The 13,006-nt window shown below is 46.8% G+C and overlaps 1 long non-coding RNA gene across 3 annotated transcripts in view; it reads left to right on the top strand.

The window, feature by feature from the left end:
* LOC311592650 overlaps window positions 1–12,794 on the top strand; it is a 30,405-nt gene extending 17,611 nt beyond the window's left edge. For all 3 annotated transcript variants that reach the window (XR_014777469.1, XR_014777470.1, XR_014777471.1), the window contains exons 3-4: window positions 5,822–6,009; window positions 11,330–12,794. This is a non-coding gene — a long non-coding RNA (uncharacterized lncRNA). The remainder of the gene's footprint in view (window positions 1–5,821; window positions 6,010–11,329) is intronic.
* Window positions 12,795–13,006: the final 212 nt, after the last annotated feature.

The raw sequence follows: 13,006 nt of genomic DNA, 5'->3' as shown, positions 1-13,006 counted from the left end.
TTTCTCTGTGTAGCCTTGGCTGTCCTTTCTTGCTTTGTAGACCAGGCTGGCCTCAAACTCACAGAGACCCTCCTGCCTCTGCCTCCCAAGTGCTGGGATTAAAGGCAAGTGTGTGTCTCAGGCTATCCTGGACCTCACTCTGTAGACCAGACTGGCTTCAAACTCAGAGAGCCACCTGCCTCTGCTGAGATTACAGGCATGTGTCTTTCCTCAAATTCCGAAAGGCAGAAGGGACAAATGGCCATCTGCGGTGCCTGTTAGCATAACAGTGCGCATGTTGGCCTCCAGGCCCCCTCAGTGTCACAGGTACCTGTTACACATGTCAGTGTCCATGCTGGCCTCCTAGCTTTCCTCATCTGCCCTAAACTCCCTCGGCTCACAGGCCTCCATGTCCCCAGCTTGTCATTCTCCTTATACCCCTGCTAGGTTGGCTGTGCTCGCTTTTTTCTCTCCTCTCTCCGGCTTCCTCCTTCCCCGCTCTCTGCTCTCCCCTGGTGCCACATACAATCTGTGCTGACTGTACATTTCTCAGCGCATTCAGGATGTTTTACCATCTTAGGATGGGAGGCAAATGGTTGTCCCTGCTGTATTAACGTAAAATACAGCTCACTACCTTCTCTGTTCATCTGGGCCTGACCAAAGCACCAGGCCTTAACACAGTGCAAGCTGTACACAGCTCCTCATCCAGGCACCCATGGAGTGCTCCAGGGTATTTCCAGTCACATTTGGCTCAGACAACCATCCTTCCCCTCCTGCTTCCTTCCACATTTCAGCTCTGTCGCAATCATCGTTGCTGAGAAGAATGAGTTCTGCCCCCCCCCCCGCTCCCTGCTCCCCCTACCCCCTGGCCCCCCACCCCCCCCACTTCCTATGGGTCACGTGTCTATCTGTCTTCTATACAACTCTGTAGCATAACAACACAGACTTGTCCACCCAGTCTGTTTCTCACACCCCCTTATTTCTACAAGGTCCTCTTCAGGGAGCCTTTCTCTGACATGCTGCTCTGTTGCAGGACGCCAGTCACTCGCTTGAGACAGTCACTGTAATAAAGTCGGACAATCAATCCTTCAAATCAGAAGCAACAGCCAAGACTCAAAGTTTGCCTTCTGCCTTCTCTGACCAGAAGGGCTGGAGTCTTGAAAAGCAGCTTCTAGCAAACAGTTTCCCCGGTCAGGGAGCCCTGAACTGGGACCAATATCAGGGTCTAGTACATTCTAAGTGTAAGTGACCTGGGTGGGTTAGCGATGAAGCGGTCAGGCTGGGTGGGAGAGCGCCTGCCGAAAATGCACAGCTCCGGGCTCCCTCCCCGCCATCGAGGGGAGCAACACAACAGATGGGATTAACTTCTCATCCTCCCTCTCTCTCCCTCCTTCCCTCCCTCCCTCCCTCCCTCCTTTTAAAATAACAATATTTCTCTCTTCTTGGCTGATTACAGACTGTGATTAATTCTTCTACACGCCAACTGCATTAAATAGCACGGTCAGTGTCGTGTCGCCTGATTCCTGCCCAGTGCCCTTTTTACTATTGCTTCAGACATGCTTCCCAAATGTGGGGCTTTGTGCATAGTCAACATTAGCAACGCTTCGCGGTCCTTCCACTGGTCAGAATTAACACTTCCTTCCCTCCACTGCCCAGAGTTAATCCCCACACCCCGTTACCATACGGTTCGCTTCTTCCAGTTCCCGCGGGCACTCACAGGCGCTCTATCTGCACTTTCCGCAGACTCAGCTTCCAGAGTGAAAGCACACACACACAACCAGGGGAAAACAGTGCTGTGCCTGGATGACACTCCACCTCGTCCTGGAAGGACGCTGGGTGGCTGGGGACATATGTTCCCAAAGCCATTTTAATAATATACTACATTTCAAGAGGCTAAATGCAAAACATAAAACAAGCAAGCAAAAACCAAACAAACGCCTCTAGGACATGGTTAGAAAATAGGTTATAACTTACAAATCTGATGCTTACAACAAACCAAAGAGAGGCAGGGGACAGCCGGCAAGATGGCTCAGTGAGGAAATGCGACAAATAAGGAAAAAAGCGAATGTAAAAAAAAATTATGCCGGGCAGTGGTGGCGCACGCCTTTAATCCCAGCACTCGGGAGGCAGAGGCAGATGAAACCCTGTCTCGAAAAACAAAAAATTTTTTTTGCTCAGTTGTTGTTGTGGGTGGTGTTTTGTTTGTTTGTTTGTTGTTTATGGGGGAGGTTTCAAGACAGGTCTTCTCTATGTAGCCCTAGCTGTCCTGGACTTGCTTTGTGGACCAGGCTGGTCTCAAACTCACAGAGATCCTCCTGCCTCTGTCTTCCGAGTGCCACTTAGAAAACATTATTTTTTAAAAGAAGAAAATCAGGGGAGAGCTTAATGAGTTGGCATGGGCCATTCTGGTGGTTGAGGCCGGGGGATTGTAAATCCTAGGACAGCACAGGGTGCTTAGGAAGACTCTGTCTGAAAACAGACAGACAGAGCTTGGAGTGGTGGCGCACAGCTGTAGTCCCAGCACTTGGGAGGCTAGGCTAGGAAAACCACAGCTGATGCTAGCCCAAGCCACACAGGAAGTTCCTGTCCCCAAACCAAAATGACAGGAGGAGAGGGAAGGAGGCAGGGAGGAGATGTAAAAGATGAGAAACAAAGCTTTGACTTCCAAACATTTTGGGAGTTAGACATGGTAGCTCAGTCTTGTACCCAGCACTTGGGATGTTGAGGCAGGTGGATGGCCATGAGTTCAAGGCCAGCCTGGGCTATGCAGTGAGTTCTAAGCCAAGCTGGGTGCAGAGACTCTGTCTAAGGGGAAAAAAAGTAAGTAAGTGAGAATTTGGACTATGAAGGAAAGAAAGGGCTGAAAGGAAGGGAAAAAGGGGACATGACGGGGACAGAAGAGGAGGAGGAGACAAAGCATCACGTGTTTAATGTCATGTGAGAAATCTGTATTTAAATACATGTATACTCATGTGACATAAAACCAGAAAGGAAGCTATGGGGAGGGCGGGGGGAAGAATCAGTAAGAGAAGAAGAAAGGTCGTGGTGGTGGTGGAAAACAAACCGCACTGATGTGTGGGCATAAAATATCACAGCTAAACCCGTTATCTTGTACACTAACTAAAAAATTTAGCTGGAAAAAGAAAGCGGAAGCTATATATGATGAACCGCAGCGACAGCTCAGTGGCTCAGAGTCCTTGCTACTCTCGCAGAGGTCGTGAGTTCGGTTCCCAGCACCCACATTAGGTGGCTCACAGATGCCTATAACTCCAGCTCCCGGGAGATGCCTTTTTCTGGCCTCCATGGGCACTGCACACACAGAGCAGACATTCACACAGAATGTAATACCGAGATCGCTCAGTGTAATGCTGAGATCACCCAGATCGTGAAAGGCCCCCCCAAAAAGACCAGGACTCAATACCAATGCAACATACACAGAGTCCTGTATTACGAAGCTTGAGGCTCAGATCACAACCGTTCCTGACGCAGCAGGAGAGCAGAGTGACACCGGAGCTTCAAGGGCAGTGGGTTCATAAGGGAGAAACTGTAATTGGGGGTTAGAGTCACAGGGAAGTAAGGAAAAAACCATAAGAGGGGGTCATGAGTCTCAGGAATGTCAACCATCAGGCCGGTTGGGTCCAGAAGGCTAAATCTTCAGGGAAATTGTTTTATCTCAGAGGATTTTGGGGCTTTAATTGTATCTAGTTGCTCCAGTGGAGTTTCTGGAGAGTACTGGCAGGTCTAGTTTCTGGCAGTGCGTGGTCATTCCCAGGACACAGGAAGAAGTGAAGTCACCTGGAGGACAAGTTCTCACAGAACATTCACAGACTATGGCATTAATTGCAGAATATAAATTACATATAGGATATGGTATTAATTTTGCCCTTATAAGACATATACATATAAATATATTTTTTAATTTTTAAAAAATATTTATTTATTTTATTTATTGCATATGAGTGCTTTATCTGCAGACAAGGGTATCAGATTACATTAGATGGTTGTGAGCCACCATGTGGTTGCTGGGGCTTGAACTCAGGACCTCTGGAAGAGCAGGTGGCGCTCTTAACCACTGAGCCATCTCTCCAGCCCCTATTTTTTTTTAATTTTGAAGTCCCAAACTTCAGTGAAAAAATGATAATAAGAATCCTAAATTTTTTTTTTAAATACATGATTAAGAGAAAAGGAAGAGGGGCTGGAGAGATGGCTCAGAGGCTAAGGGCACTGACTCCTCTTCCAGAGGTCCTGAGTTCAATTCCCAGCAACCACATGGTGGCTCACAGCCATCTATAATGAGATCTGATGTCCTCTTCTGGCCTGCAGGTGTACATGCAGGCAGAGCACTGTATACATAATAATAAATAAATACATCTTTTAAAAAAAGAGAAAAGGAAGAAAAAACTATAAATTGTGTTTATATCTATCTATATAGCTAGGCATATTCATTGAAAGTACTAGGGAACCATTTTTTAAAGATTTATTTATTTATTATGTACGCAATGTTGTGTCCGCATGTACAGCTACACAGCCAGTAGAGGGCACCATATCTCATTATAGATGGTTGTGAGCCACCATGTGGCTGCTGGGAATTGAACTCAGGACCTCCAGAAGAGTAACCAGTGCTTCTAACCCTCTGAGCCATCTCTCCAGCCCCTAGGGAAGCATTTTTAATGTATACATTTAATGAACTTTCAAGCTAATTAGGAACATAAACTACTTTCTGAATGTCATGTGATTAAGAAACAATTAGCAGCCAGGCATGGTGGCGCACGCCTTTGATCCCAGCACTTAGGAGGCAGAGGACTGGAGGATCTCTGTGAGTTCAAGGCCAGCCTGCTCTACAAAGCGAGTCCAGGACAGCCGGGGCTGTTACACAGAGAAACCCTGTCTTGAAAGACCGAAAAGAAAAAAATCAACTAGCTACAAGTATTCTCTCAACCATATGAAATTACCCAATTATATGTCATTAGGTCACCCACCCATAATCCCAGCACCTGGCCAGCCCAATCTGAGACCCTGTCTTTGTTTTGTTTTTGTTTTTGTTTTTGTTTTTTCTCATTCTATAGCCATTATATGGTTCAGATGGCCAAGTTGTGACTCTCCTGCCTCCACACCCCAAGAGCGCAGACGGCAGATGCACACCACCACACCCAACCGTACTCAGTGCTGGGGAAGGAACTCAGTCAGGTTTCACCAGCTGAGCCACACCCCCAGCCTGAGATCCTGTGTTGAAAACTAAAACAAGGAGCTGGAGAGGTGGCTCGTTGGTTAAAAGCACCGGCTGCTCCTCCAAAGGACTCAGGTTCAATTCCAGGCACCCACACGGCAGCTCACAGCTGCCTGTAACTCCAGTTCCAGAAGACCTGACACCCTCTCCCGGCCTCTGCAGGCACAAGGCTTGCACTCAGAGCACAGACACACACACACACACACACACACACACACACACACACACACACGGGCACGACACCTGTGCACATAAAACTAGAGCCAAGTCACTCTAGGCTGGGCGTGGTGGCGCATACCTGTAATCCTAGCACTCGGGAGGCAGAGGCAGGAGGATTGATGTGATTTCGAGACTAACCTGGTCTACAAAGTGAGTCCAGGATGGCCAAGGCTACACAGGGAAACCCTGTCTCAAAAAAAAAAAGTGTGTGTGTGTGTGTGTGTGTGTGTGTGTGTGTGTGTGTGTGTGTCAGGTAGGATGTTGAGAGGTTTTCTGTAGTGTAGTGGTCCATGCTCATCTCTCACAAGTAGGGGCAACAGGGCTCTAAAGAGCAAAATGTTTCAAATATTTTGAGAACAGTAGGTCAGACTTTATTCTATTTCCATGACAACACAGAGCTCAGGGAAGTCTCCGGCAAGGATCCTACGGGATTAAGATCTGACACCGCACGCTGGTGTACACAGAGGCTGCCTGAGAGCAGAGCAAGAATAACGCCAAGAACACGGGCCGCGTGGAAGAGGGCCTACAGGAAACAGCCGGACCAGACGGCAGCCATTGGATAACAGAGGGTCTCCCGGGAAGAGGTAACATGCCCAGATAGGGAGCCCAACCTCCCAAGGGCTAGGATTGCAGCCGTGTCCTGACACACCTGGTCACCTGAATGACAAAATCCTGTGTGTCTATAAATATGTTCAAGGAAAATCTGCAAAGAAAATATTGGCATGCCTGAGGCTGGATGCACGTCACTCAGTCAGAGCACTCAGTTGAGGAACACGTGTCCTGCCCTGGTTTCAGCTCCCAGTATCACCCTCTGAAATGCTGTGCTTGAACGACTTTAGCAAGGGCCAGTAGTGAGAGAAAGCTCATGACAGTCAAGATATGCTAAGTGGGGGGGGGGGGGGGCTGGAGAGATGGCTCAGAGGCTAAGAGCACTGTCTGCTCTTCCAGAGGTCCTGAGTTCAATTCCCAGCAACCACATGGTGGCTCACAACTATACCATCTATAATGTGATCTGATGCCTTCATCTGGCCTGTAGGTGTACACATGCAGGCAGAGCAGTGTATACATAATAATAAATAAATAAATCTTAAAAAAAAAAAAAAGAGATGCTAAGTGACTTTAAAAACAGCAAACGCCGTTTTCCAACTATGTGGCCATCCTGAAGGCACACGGAGAGGGGTCACACTTACCAGCTTAGTCACTTCTGATGGCTGGTTAGGGACACCCCCTCCCCCCCCACCCCCAGGGAAAGGGCTCTGTCATTGTCTCTGTCGTGCTCACAGACCTGCTGGAAGTCTGACAACTATCCGCTGGTCTGTACGTCACCGTCACCGTCAGCCACAGAACAAACATCCACTGAGCATTTAACGGGGGCTTGTTCGCAAACTCCAAACAAGAGAGAGGCGCCTCTATAATGAATCCCAGAGTAAAAGAAAAATACAGCCAAGCGCCTGGGGACAGGCGTGCGTGTGATCATGTAAGGGCACAATTAACGCCATATTCTATATTTAATCTATATTCTACAATTAGTGCCTTGGTCTGTGAATGTTCTGTAAGAACTTATCCTCCAGGTGACTTCACTTCTTCCTGTGGTCTGGGAATGACCACGCACTGCCATAAACTGGGCCTGCCAGCAGTCTCCAGAAACTCCACAGGAGTAATTAAATACAATTAATGCCCATTGGTCCTCTGAGATAAAACAATTTCCCTGGAGATTCAGCCTCCTGGACCCAAACTGCCTGAGGGCCTACATTCCTGAGACTCAGGACTCCGTGCCTCTTATGGTTTTTTCCTTACTTCCCTGTGACTCCAACCCCCAATTACAGTTTTTCCTTATAAACCCATTACCCTTGAAGCTCGGGGTCATTCTCCTATCCTGCTGTGTCAGGAAGGACTGTGATCCAAAGCTCTGAGCCCGTAATACAGGACCCTGTGTATGTTGCATCGGTATTGAGCCCTGGTGATCTTTTTGGGGGGTCTTGCGGTCTGAGTAATCTTGGTATAACAATCACAACTCCACAGTCAGGAGATTTGATTACTTCAATGACCTGGGCTATATTGTGAGTTCCAGACCAGCTTGGAACTCACAAGATCCTGTCTCAAAAACAAATGAGATAATAATAATAATAATAATAATAATAATAATAATAATAATAATAATAATAATAATAATAGAGGAAGCAAGGAAGAAAGGAAGAAGAAGAAGCAGCTCAATAAAATGTCAGAAAAAAAATAAAATGTCAGAAATACAACTTAGTATATGATACTCCTCAAGACCTTAGCACAACTGAGCCATATGGAAAAGTCTCTAAATGGACTCACCTTGCTTTTTGGCTTCTGTAGGCCCTCTTCTGGCTAACTTATTTTTAACCAAAATATGTCAACCCAGAACATGGTTTTGTGCCTAAAAGCTCATCCTGAGAAAGGCCCAGGACTGCACTGGGATCCTGAACATGCAGTGTAGTTGCTGGCGGCTAATAAAAGACTTTCCACTGCCTTATGCCCATGTCCCAGCAGTCTGCGCTGGTGAATACCCCACAACGAACAGACAGACAATTTCCTTCTCTAGGCAGTGGTCGGACCGGAAGCTCTGCCCCATCCCTTAGCAGTGTATGTCTCTACCAAGGCCCTAAGGACTTCCATTGTGCTTCCCCCCTGACACCCAACTGTTCTTTCCATCTCGGTAGCACAAACCAGGTTCATTGAGGGCAGCCTGCTTCCTGGAAGTCTGAGCTTTTGTTCCGGGAGTCTCCAGAGAAACAAAACGCATTCGCCTTTGTCTTTGCCATGCTGTGGGAACCTCGCCCTGACAGTAGAGGTCTGGCAGCCATCTTGGATTTTTATCTTTGGGGCAGCAGATCAAGGACTAGGTTAGGACTCAGACAACTTTACAAGGTCACTCTGCCCACTCTAAACTATGTCTTCAAGAATTATTTTAGGCAATGCATGCAGAAAACCGAGACCCCCCCTGTTCAGATCCAGCCCACGGACAGCGCATTCTCCACACTGACTGACTCTGACATGAACTCTGGTGCCCCCTATTTGACCACTTCCCCTTGGTGGGGAGGCCTGGTGGCACTCAGAGGAAGGGGAAGCAGGCTACCAGGATGTGGTCATATGGGGGGGGGGGGGAGGAAGTCCCCTTCTGTCACAGGTCAAGGGAGGGGAATAGGGAACAGAGAGGGGGAGTAGGAAGATACGAGTGAAGGGATAACAATTAGGATGTAAGCTGAATAAATTATTTTTAAAAATTAAAAAATAACAAAAACAAACAAACAAAAAAGATTTATTTTAGATTCAGCCCTAAAAGCACTGGCTGCTCTTCCAGAGAACCCAAGTTCAGTTCCTGGCACCCACATGGCTGCTCACAACTGCCCAGTTCCAGAGGGGCAGGTGCTCTCTTCTGGCCTCAGAGGCACATACACGGTGCACAAACAGGCAAAGCATTTTACACATAGGATAAAACAAAATTAAAATTTAAAAGACAAAATTATTTTGGGGGCTGGAAGGATGGTTCAGTGCTTAAGGACACACACTGCTCTTGACCCAAGTTCCACTCCCAACACCTTTGCTGGGTGGCTCACAATCACCTGCGATTCCAGTCCCATGGGATTGCATTCTGCTGGCCTCTGAGAGCATGCATGTTCACAAGCATGCACACACACCAACATACACACACAGACACACAGAAACACAGAGACACACACACAGACTCACACACCAACATATACATAGACACACACACATACTAATATACACATAAACACACACAGATACACACACACAAACCAACATACAAATAGACAGACAGACAGACACACACACTAATATACACATAAACACACACAGATACACACACAAACCAACATACACATACACACACACCTCAACTAAAAATAAATCTTTTAAAGAATTACTTTAAGCCGGGTGGTGGTGGTGCACGCCTTTAATCCCAGAACTCAGGAGGCAGAGGCAGGTGGATCGCTGTGAGTTCGAGGCCAGCCTGGTCTACAAAGTGAGTCCAGGACAGCCAAGGCTACATAGAGAGACCCTGTCTCGAAAAAACAAAAACAAACAAACAAACAAAGAATTACTTTAAGCTAAATACGGTGCTGCATGCTTATACTCCTATCACACAGAGGCAGAGGCAAGAGGATTGCTGTCAGCTCAAGGCCAGCCTGGACCCCACAGTAAGTTCTAGACCAGCCTGGACCCTGCAGTGAGTTCTAGACCAGCCTGGGCCACACAGTGAAGCTCTGCCTTTACTTGCCCACACCATAAAGAGGGTTTTGGGGGGGTTGTGTTTTTTTTCTCAAGACAGGGTTTCTCTGTGTAGCCCCAGCTGTCCTGGACTCCCTCTGTAAACCAGGCTGGCCTCGAACTCACAGAGATCCCCCTGCCTCTGCCACTACTCTGAGCACTGGGATTACAGGCATGTGCTACTGTGCCCAGCTAAAGATAATTATTTCAAATGAGAAAACAAACCTGTAGTGTTTAAGCCACTATCACGTCTGTTTTATGGTTTTCTTGTCTGGAGATCTTGTTTGTCACAAAAGATAGCTCTTCACTGGGCACTTACCCACAGAGAGGCTGAGGGTTTTTATCTTCCCCCCCCCCCCCCAACAGATGAGGCCACTGAGATCCCAAGAGGTAAGACAATCTGCACAATATTAAGTTTGTGGGAAGCAGGTCTTCACTCTGGGCTTAATTTCTTCCTTTGAAAAACCAATTCTTGTGCCCTAAATAGAAAGCAAGAGGGAAAGATGGAGATTAAATATAACAATGAAGTATAACTGTGTCCCCATTTAGTGGGAATAGTACTCAAGAGTGTGTGCATTTATATACATGCTATAAGTTAGTGTAAAAGAAAAGTATCAGATTTATGATTTGTCAGGAATAGTGGTGAAAGAACAGTTGAAGGCCAGAACACACACTTCCTGTTGCACTGCACTGGCAAGAACAAAGGGTAAACATTTGTTCTCACCTCAAAGATACTTTAAGATATAAAGTAACTTTATTTACTTTTATGTGTATGTGTGAGCGCCTGCTGGCCGGGAGCCAGGTATGGTGGCGCTCACCTCAGATCCCACATGAGAGGAGGAAGCAGGAGCCGCAAGGCCATCTTTCACTAAACAGGAAGTCTGAAGCCAGGCTGGCCAAAATGAGATTTTAAAAATTAAAGAATTAACAAGTTCTGTTTTTCTTTTTCTTTTTCCTTTTTCTTTCTTTCTTTTTTTCAAGACAGGGTTTCTCTGTGTAGCCTTGGCTGTCCTGGACTTTCTTTGTAGACCAGGCTGGCCTCGAACTCACAGCAATCCACCTGCCTCTGCCCTCCTAAGTGCTGGGAATACAGGCGTGCGCCACCACCACTTGGCCTGAATTAACAAATTCTTTTTTTTTTTTTTTTTTTTTTTTTTTTTTTTTTTGGTTTTTCGAGACAAGGTCTTTCTGTGTAGCCTTGGCCATCCTGGACTCACTTTGTAGACCAGGCTGGCCTCGAAATCACAGCGATCCGCCTACCTCTGCCTCCCGAGTGCTGGGATTAAAGGCGTGCGCCACCACGCCCAGCTGGTCGAATTAACAAATTCTTAACCTAAATTTTTTCTTTATACTTACCACTACCTTAAAACAACTAACATAGAGATGGTGATATGGCTGAGTGGGTTAGGGTGCTTGCCACCAAGCTAAGACCCAGAACCCACGTGGTAGAAGGAGAAAAGAAAGTTCAGACAGTTGTCCTCTGACCTCTCACATGCATGCCATACGTGCGTACACACAAGCAAAATATTACATACATACATACATACAAAACAAACATGCATACAAAAGAAAATATTAAAAATAATTTCATTAGCCTGATCCCAGTTTAACACAGGTGTGTTATTATTTGATGTGTGTGTGCAGGTGACCGCGGGAGCCAGAGCAGGGTGTCAGCCGCTGGAATGGAAGCTGCAAACAGCCGTGAGCAGCCTGATGTGGGTTCTGGGAACTGAACCTAGGTCCTCTGCAAGAACAGCAAGGGCTTCTGAACCACTGAGCCATCTCTCCAGCCTCTACCACAGAGCTCAAAGTCCACATTTGTGTTTGTTCCATTCTGTGTTGTTTTTTCTAGACAGGGTTTCCCTGTGTAGCCCTGGCTGTCCTGGAACTCTGTTTCTGTAGACCAGGCTGGCCTCGAACTCAGAGATCCTCCTGTCTATGCCTCCAAAGTGCTAGGATTAAAGGAGTGCACCACCTGGCTAAACTCAATGTATTTCAAAGTTTTTTCTGAAACCCCACCACATGTGTTATGGGGATTGAACTCAGGCCGTAAGGCGTGGCAGCAAGTGTCTTTACCTACAGAGGCACCTTTTTGACCCTTCACTACATTAAAACCAAAACAACAACAACAAAACCCAAAAAAACTGACACTTGACCTTTCCGTCTTCCAAACACTTAAAAAATCATTTTGTAGACACCAGCCTTAGAAAATAGGATACTCAGCTGGGCGTGGTGGCACACGCCTTTAATCCCAGCACTCGGGAGGCAGAGGCAGGTGGATCACTGTGAGTTCGAGGCCAGCCTGGTCTACAAAGTGAGTCTAGGACAGCCAAGGCTAACACAGAGAAACCCTGTCTTGGGGGAAAAAAAACCAAAGAAGAAGAAGAAGAAGAAGAAGAAGAAGAAGAAGAAGAAGAAGAAGAAGAAGAAGAAAATAGGATACTCTGGGCAGTTCCAGCACTTGGGAGGCAGAGGCAGATGGATGTCTGCGAGTTCGAGGACAGCCTGGTCTACAAAGAGAGTCCAGGACAGCCAGAGGTACACAGAGAAATCCTGTCTTGTCCAGGGGGAGAGGGAGAGAAAGAAAGGAAAAAGACACAACTTTAACACACATTAGTTTATCATTTGTCTGCAGAGACACACAAAGGATATCCAAAGACACTGGAATTAAAGCCCACAATTAATAACTACTGGTTTGAAATGTGTTTTAAGCCAAGCATGGTGGTGCATGACTTTAATCCCAGCACTCGGGAGGCAGAGGTAGGCAGATCACTGTGAGTTCCAGGCCAGTCTGGTCTACAAAGCTAGTCCAGGACAGCCAAGGCTACATAGAGAAACAATGTCTCAAAAAACAAAAACAAAAACAAAACAAAACAAAAAAGGAAAAGAGAAAGAAAGAGAAAGAGAAAAGAAAGGTGTCCTAATTGTCTTCTTGTGATTTCATTTCAACTTGCACAAACCAACATGGCAAAAAAAAAAAAAAGTCCTAAAGACCAGGCTTGGAGGTACACATCTGTAATCCCAGAAGAGACAGAAGAATTGCTGCCAACCTGGCTTACACGTTGAGTCTGAGTGTTTCCTATCAAGAACCACATAGAAAGCACAAGGAAAGGTTATACAGATGGGGGGGGGGGGGCGGAGAGATGATGGTTGGGGAAATGGGGGGTGGGAGATGGCTGTCAGTAAACTGGTTGCCACATAATCAAAAGTTTGTATCCCAAGCACCCACATAACAGCCCAGACACGCTGCATACCTGTCATCCCAACGCTAGGGAGGCGGAGACGACTCCTGGGCCACCTAGTGTGGCCAAATAAGTGAGC

Source organism: Acomys minous, assembly GCF_964271855.1.
Source record: "Acomys minous genome assembly, chromosome: 2".
Classification (NCBI taxonomy): domain Eukaryota; kingdom Metazoa; phylum Chordata; class Mammalia; order Rodentia; family Muridae; genus Acomys; species Acomys minous.
The sequence above is the reverse complement of the archived record's forward strand: the minus strand, read 5'-3'. Positions and strand labels throughout refer to the sequence as shown.